An 8,183-nucleotide genomic window follows, 5' to 3' on the forward strand; every position below is an offset into this window, starting at 1 on the left:
CCAAGTAACCGCAGCCCGCTGCGCATCAGAATAAGATCCCGCAGTCAACCTCCACCAATCCTTCGCCCCAAGCCTCAAAAGGTTCAGAGCACACCTCACCCTCTGATCCGCAGGGCATGAACACGTGAAGAAACAACCCTCCACGTCTGACAACCACCTCATAGCAACGATCGGATCCTGAACTCCATCAAAAGTAGGGGGCTTCGTATTGTCGAAATCCCGATACTGAAAACCTCGACCGGTTCCTCCCCCTGCCGCTGCTACAGCTGATGTAGCTACATCGGCAGCCGTCTCCGCAAGAGCTGCATAGCGCTCATCAAAGTACTCAACCATGGCGGTCTTGATCGACCCAAACATCTCTGGCAACTCAGCCCTGAACATGGCAGCAACCTCCTCATGCAGGATCTCACGAATCCTGGTATCCAACTCATCCGTACTCATCTGACCAACGACCTCGGGTGGTACTGGTCCATCCTGACCACCCTCTCCTGTTCCCGATCCCGAACCGGATCCTGCCCCGAAACGTCTCGTAATCGCCATACTGCAACGAACCATAAGAACCTCAGATACCTCGCATAACCGCCGAGAACTAACCTCTAACAAACAACCTAGGGGTTGTGACTTCCTTGACACGCGTATGGGTCCTGTGCTTGTAGCAGTACGGGCCCATACTACCTTCCACACCTACCCATATTTGTCTCAAGTATCACCACAACGCCCTAATCACAAACATACATAGCAAGCACTCAATCCTCACCCCTAGAGGAGTACCGAATATCTCATATCAAGAAAACCCTAGGCTAACAGGCATCACAAATCAGGCAATTCTATCATGCAATTCCTGAAGATCCCTAGCCTAGTACTAGCATGCTGTTCTAACATATCACATAATCAAATAACTTGTATGGTATTTTGGGGTCTACTTACTGGCTCTGGCTGATCGTACCCTCTGCATCCTCCTTTACTTATTTTGAAAACCTTTTGAAAACCATTTTGAAAATCCCTCCTTGATTTGAGACTGGATTCACACGAATGTTCCTCCAATTCACTCAAACCAAGGCTCTGATACCAACTTGTAACACCCATAAAAATTGAGCCAATTTAAAGCATCTTAATTCATTCAAAACCATTAAGTTTATACATCTCGTTTTCAAAATAGTTTAAACATCAGAGTATCCCCCAGAACCATATCACATAGATCATAAAACATGAGGAGCGGTACGATCACGCCTTCGCCTTGCCACGATCTCATGAAGTACCTGAAATAATACACTGAAACTGTAAGCCCGAAAGCTTAGTGAGTTACCCCCAAAATACCAACCACACATAAACATACTCATAACATATCACGAATAGAACAGCCATGCGCTTCGGGTCTACTATGTGACCGGTCGGCCCGCACCGGGCCTCCAGTCCACCTGGTCCACCCTCCGAGTCTAGCCATGTAATCGAGTCTACAGTGTGATTGGTCCGCCCGCACCGGGCCTTCAATCCACCTGGTCCACTCTCTGAGTCTACAGTATGACTGGTCTGCCCACACCGGGCCTTCAGTCGGCCTGGTCCACTCTCCGAGCCTCGGCACGTCTGGTCCCCCCTCTTGGGGCCTTCAGCCTATTCGGATCACTCGCTGGGCCTTCGGAATATCCGGTCCACCCTGGGTATGTTGGCCTACAGCACAAAGCAGGACTTGCCTCAACCCAACCCCCGTCAACAACCATGTGCACATAAACAATCACTCACATAACAATTCCTTAACCAGACAAACAGTCTAACAGATCACATAGCATAACAACATCCTAACGAGGATTCCGACCTAACCGGTCACTAGCATAGCATTACCCTATATCCCGGGCACCGACCTTTACCAGGTCACTAACATAACACCATCCTAAATACCAGGATGCAGATGTAGCAAAGCAATAACATAACAACAATACCCGGATTTCCATCCGATAAAGGGCCGGCCTTGGTGCCGTAGACCCTATCGATATAGTGAGGATAACTCACCTCCAATTGCCGACTGAAGAGATAAGACCAAGCTGCTCCGACCACCGACACGAACTCCACCACAGAACACTACCAAAGAACCGATACCAAAATTACCAAAATACCCTTGGAAGTCAAACTGGTCAACTCTTGGTCAAAGTCAAAGTCCTCAGTCAAAGTCAAACTTCCTGACTGACCCTACTTGCCGAGTCAACCCGTTGACTCGTCGAGTCCTTATACTCTGAAAACTCTTAGAACACGACTCAACTCGCCGAGTCACCCCAAGACTCGCCGAGTCCAACGATCTTCGGGTCCTATCCTGTCCAACTCACTGAGTCACCCCTCGACTCACTGATCTGCGTCTTAACTATAAGAGGTTAGGGGTTCTGCGACCTGACTCGCCGAGTCCATGGCAATCTTCAACAGACTCGCCGAGTTGTTCTTCAACTCGCCGAGTCCATGCCTATGTTCATACAACTCGTCGAGTAAACCCATGTGACTCGCCGAGTCTCTCCAGTTCTCAATCCATACAGTGGCTTTTCGAGCCATGCAGGGGCTCCAATCCATAGATCCACTCTTCTACAGTCTAACCCTCACATAAAGTTGCAAACTTTACGTGAGACGAAGGAGATATAGGCCCGAAACACATTAGGGTTAAGGTTTTAGACAAAGGGACTTCACCAACAACTCAAAGACTGAAGCTTTATGACATTCTGGACCAGCTCAAGTCTAGATCTGAGGTAGCAACCTAAGATCTACCCTCCAAACCCGAAATAACCCTCCATCATACCAAAAATGCCCCAAATCTCTAACAATAATAGATCTAGATGCAAAAGAGCCCAAGCAACAGATTATTACCTCCAATATAAGCTCTAACTAAAGTAGATCCCGGATCTACACCACTCCTTTGCAGCAAGCCTCTTTTCAAGATTTCCTCCTCCAAAGCTCTATTCTCTCAAATAATGGAGGCTCACTCGATTTCTAGGGTTTAGAGGCTCTCAAGAGTGGTAAGGAGGCTGAGGAAGGGATATAACATTCTTTATATAGGGCACAACCCCCGGGATTAGGGTTTTCTCCCTTCAGTACCAACTCGTCGAGTCCCAGCCTCCGACTCGGCGAGTTGGTCACTTAACCCGCGACAGATTCTTGCTCCGACTCGGCGAGTAAGCAGACCTACTCGTCGAGTCCCCTTCCTAAATTTTCACTTTTGGCCCTTCAACTTCTTGCTTCCGAACTTGGGATGTTACAAAGCATCTCGCGATGGAATCTTTGTTTTGATGAGAAAGTCAAAGAGTTTGGATTTTCAAGAAGCAAGGATGAGTCATGTGTATATGTCAAAGCTACTGGGAGTATAGTGAGCTTTCTGGTATTGTATGTAGATGACATATTTCTCATAGGAAACGATATCCCAACCTTGAAGGAAGTTAAGTCCTGGCTTGGGAAGTGTTTCGCTATGAAGGACCTCAGAGAAGCTGCTTATATCCTAGGGATAAGGATATTGAGAGACAGGAGTAAAAGACTAATAGGACTTAGTCAAAGTACCTACTTGGACAAGGTGTTGAAACGCTTCAGCATGGACTACTCCAAGAAAGGTGACTTACCTATCCAAGGCAATACCAAATTAAGTAAGACTCAGAGTCCGAGTATAGAGGCTGAGATAGCAGAAATGAGTCATATACCATATGCTTCCGCAGTTGGTTCGATCATGTATGCTATAACTTGTACTCGCCCTGATGTAGCCTTTGCTTTGTGCATGGTCAGTAGATATCAAGGGAATCCTGGTAAAGCTCATTGGACTGTGTTAAGAACATTCTCAAGTACCTACGGAGTACTAAGGACTGGGTCCTTACCCTTGGTGGGAGTGATGACTTGAGAGTGACAGGGTATAGCTGTTGGATTAGGTGTCTAAGCCCATAACTATAATTAGTATGTATTTGACCCGAGAGTAGCATGGTCCATTTGGGTTGCCTTCACCAGGACAATTTGATAGGATGGACTTTTGAGAAAAGGTTATTTATGATTTATTAATATATTATAAGTTCTAATCTATTAATATGAAATCATATGATTTAATTAGTATTGATCAAGAATTAATTTGGAATTAATTTAGTGATCAAAAGAGACTAATTAAATTAATGGGAACTAATTATGTAAATTAGTTATATATATATATATATATATATATATATATATATATATATATATATATATATATGTGTGTGTGTGTGTGTGTGTGTGTATGTGTTGTGGGCTTATGATACATGATGGACCAAGAGTGTGGATTAGGGTTTACCCATGACTCTTGGATTCCTAACATATATATAGAGCACCCCTTAAGCCAAAATCGGACCTAAGAGTGATATTCCAAGAATATGGACGATTTGTGGTGCCTAACCTCTCTCTCATTTGTTTTCCAATTGTTCATGGTGTTTGTGAACCATTTGAGGTGCAACACTTGTTCTTAAAAGGACAATGTCTACAAGCTACAACAAAGAGGTAATCTTCTAACTTGTTTTTATGATTTATATGTCAATTGTATGCTAGTTGTAGGCTTAATGCTTTGGAAACAATATTGCATGTATAATTAGAGAAAACATAGATCGAAGGCATTTAGGGTTGTATGTGCACCATAGGATGTTGTAGTATACCAAAACCCAACAGTGGTATCAGAGCCATGGGTTGTTTTCTATTATATTTGATGCTTGCTTAATTTTCAAAGATGAAAAAAAATCAATTTTCTGCATTCTGTCCTATGAACTCGCCGAGTACATGAACAGACTCGACGAGTCCACTCAGTAGAGCATGAACTCAGCGAGTCCAATTCATGAACTCGTCGATTAGGTGCTCCAAGGTGCAGATTTTCGAGTTTTGGCTAGAAATTGGATTAGGATCATTACCCCAAACTATTTTTCCATGAAATCTGTTTTTTCATAAGGTAATGATCATGCTTGTCCAGTTTAAAGATAATTGTCATAATTTCAAGATTTGTATTAGTTTATATGATTAGGCTAATTTCTTGAAGATTGATGATATGAATTATCTTGTTCTTATGAGTTTAGTTAGATCATGAATAAATTATTTGATAATTTTTGTTAGTTAAAATTATGATCTATTTGCCTTAATGAAATCCATAACTTGTCCTCAAGTTATGGAAAGTGAAAATTTTTTCTTTTAAAAGGTGATTAAAACTCATAGGTTAGGGAAAATGAAAGGTCTCATTTTTAAGAGTCATTTTAAATGGTTTTAAAGTCTTCCATACCTTATCCTCAAGTTATGGAACATGAAATTTGTTTCATAAAAACCACATTAAACTCATAAGTTATGGAACTCCAAAAGTTTTGACAAGTTTCAAAACTTGCCCTCAAGTTTTGGAATTTGTAAAGTAACTTTTGAATACTTTAATTCCAAACCCTAGAGTTTTAAAAGTTAAAATTTCAACCCTTATACTATTATATTATTATAAGTTTAATATATATATATATATATATATATATATATATATATATATATATATATATATATATATATATATATATATATATAAGACAAGTCAGTCTTACCGTTAGTAGGCCTCATTCACGAAGCCGGTCTATAAGGGGGTATCCCCTTATAAGGTAACTGCCTATAAAATAACAGTTTAATGGGTGTCCACTCTCACCCACCGCTTCCTTCACTGGTGGAGGTTCGTTAGCCGAACGGGTAGAATAGGACATTAATTCTCCCTCACTAAAAGTATAATGATTAAAAAATAAAGTAACTAAACTTTTGTTAAATTCCCAATCTTAGTTACTTTAGGAAAATGTAAAAAATGGTGCTAATCCATGAAAATACACTTTGCACTTTGTTAAGTCGTTTATGGAGCGTGTGAGGTTAACCGACACACTAATGTGGGACTGACAATGTGTGGAAAAGAGTAACTTGATGTTAATCATAGATCAATGGAGCGTGTGTGGTTAACCGGCACATTGATTAGGTGATTTGTAACATTGGGTGTACCAAGCTAATTTTTATAGCTATTCACACCTTTTTTGTGATCCTCGACATCCCAGTCACAAACTTGAAGGGCACAATCGAGATTTAAACATGCAATTGAAAAAAAATTCAATGAATCTCAAAGGATCTAGGAATTTCAAATGCAATTAAAACTTAATAATCTATTTCGTTTTTCATGGTGAAAATTGGTAAATCGTCATTTACCTACCTTCAAATATTCTACAATTGGATTACGACATCTCTTTTCGCAATTGTAGAATGTTGTGTTGGGTCCTAGCCTTAATATTTCGTTTTGGGTGTTATATTAAGGACTTAAATCAACTAACTTGAATTTATCCCTCATAGATGTCTAGTTCTGACAACTATGGTCTTCCTTATCTTTTTGAAAAAACCTTCTAATGAAGATGATATCCCACATGGCGATCAAGGTGAAAGATTAATCCTTTTGCCGTGCATTAATAGTACTGGAAATCATACTTCACTTCCTCCACCTCCTCTAATTATCCTCCCTAAACCACAAGTTCAAAGACTTGAAAAGTTTAAGGTCACTCAAGCTTTATTGGCAAGCAAACACAAAGATGGAAGCATGTATGTGCCAACATCTTGGAGATGAAGTTACATATTGACAGGTTGAGAAAGTTGGGTGTCGAAGTCTCAAGGAAGTTGGTTGTTGACTGGATTCTTCAATCACTTCCTGAGTCATATAGCGGGTTCATTAAGGACTACTATATGACAGACCACGACATGACGCTTATCGATCTTACCTATTTTCTTGTTGCTGCTGAATCAACAATGATTTGGCGCACTGGTAAAGCAAACTTGATTAGAAGATCTACTTCCCAAACTTCCATGGACATTGACAATAGAGAAATTGGAAGTCCAGATAATATTTCTCTTTCCAAGGGAAAGGGAAAGGCTAAGTCTGTGATTGTTCTAGTATACTATTCCCAAAAGGTCCATATGTTCCTATTGCCAAGAGAAAGGGCATTTGGTTGCGAAGCAACTCTATTTACCTGAAAGAGTATAAGGATGGTAAAGTCAAAAAGTTTGACTCTACTTTAGGTAAGTCCAATATCTAACTCTATTAAGTTCCTATTTGGAGATTCTTAATACATGATGTAATGTAATTACATTTTGATGTTTTGGAGAATCGAAGAAAAGAAAGGAAACTTAAAGGAAGAATAAGCCGATTCTGATCGCGAAGAGATGGATTTCGATCGCATGGTTCGGTGACCAGAATTTTTAGCTGTTGCTTTAGAGTTATGATAGATTGCTTAGGAATAGATAACAGCACATATGTACTTGCATTGTAAGGAAAAGTTTTCTGCATTTTATGAATAAAGAAAAATTTGTGAAATTTATTTTATTTTTAAGTTTCCTTACAATGCACTTGTGAAAATTGTTGTTTATATGTTTCCATTGATAGCAATATTGGAAAATGGATTTGATTCTTTCGTTTGTGGTAGTGTCATAATTCACCAAATAAGGAAAGATTCTCATCACCCAATTTCAGTTGGATAGAAACTTGGAATCATGCAAGTTGGATTGTGTGATGAATGAGAACCTTCCTCTTTGGGAAATTAAGACTAATTCCTTGTTTACATGTATATGTGAGTCAAGTAAAGGACTAGGGGATAGAGTACACTTGGTTGTGCGTTGGTCAGGTCCAACACAAAGAGCGATAAGACTATTCTTTATAATTTACTAAAGTTTAGTAAATATGGTTATGCTTACAAGTTTAAGTGTAATTCTAAAACATTGGAATAGATTCGATGTTTTGGCTGAACGAATGAGAAGAATCAAATTTGGTAGAAGGATAAAAGTTTCTCCAATCTGAGAAGATGGGAGAGTACTTGAGTATCGTGTTTTATTATCATCTTTATGATTATGGAAAACCATATCACAATTGATCCTCTAAGGATATCTTAGTGCATTTGTATGGCTAAGAAGAGGAATCGTGTATTGTTGAAATGGTTAAGTCAAGAAGATGAGTCATACTTCTTTCCAAAATCAAGTCTTAGGGTCGTACTCCAAGATTGTAAATTGAGTGACATATCTTAAGAAGGTTTATAACACTCATCAAATGTAGAGTAAAATGTTTTCTTACTCTTGTACATTTGAAATTGGTAAGTTGTGATGTCTTGGATAAGACAAAGACCAATTAAGACCAATTGTGTGAAGTGTTTGTCTTGAAAAGAAACCAC

The sequence above is a fragment of the Lactuca virosa genome, chromosome 4, assembly GCF_052849685.1.
Source record: "Lactuca virosa cultivar CGN04683 chromosome 4, Lactuca_virosa_CGN04683_v6, whole genome shotgun sequence".
NCBI classification, from domain to species: domain Eukaryota; kingdom Viridiplantae; phylum Streptophyta; class Magnoliopsida; order Asterales; family Asteraceae; genus Lactuca; species Lactuca virosa.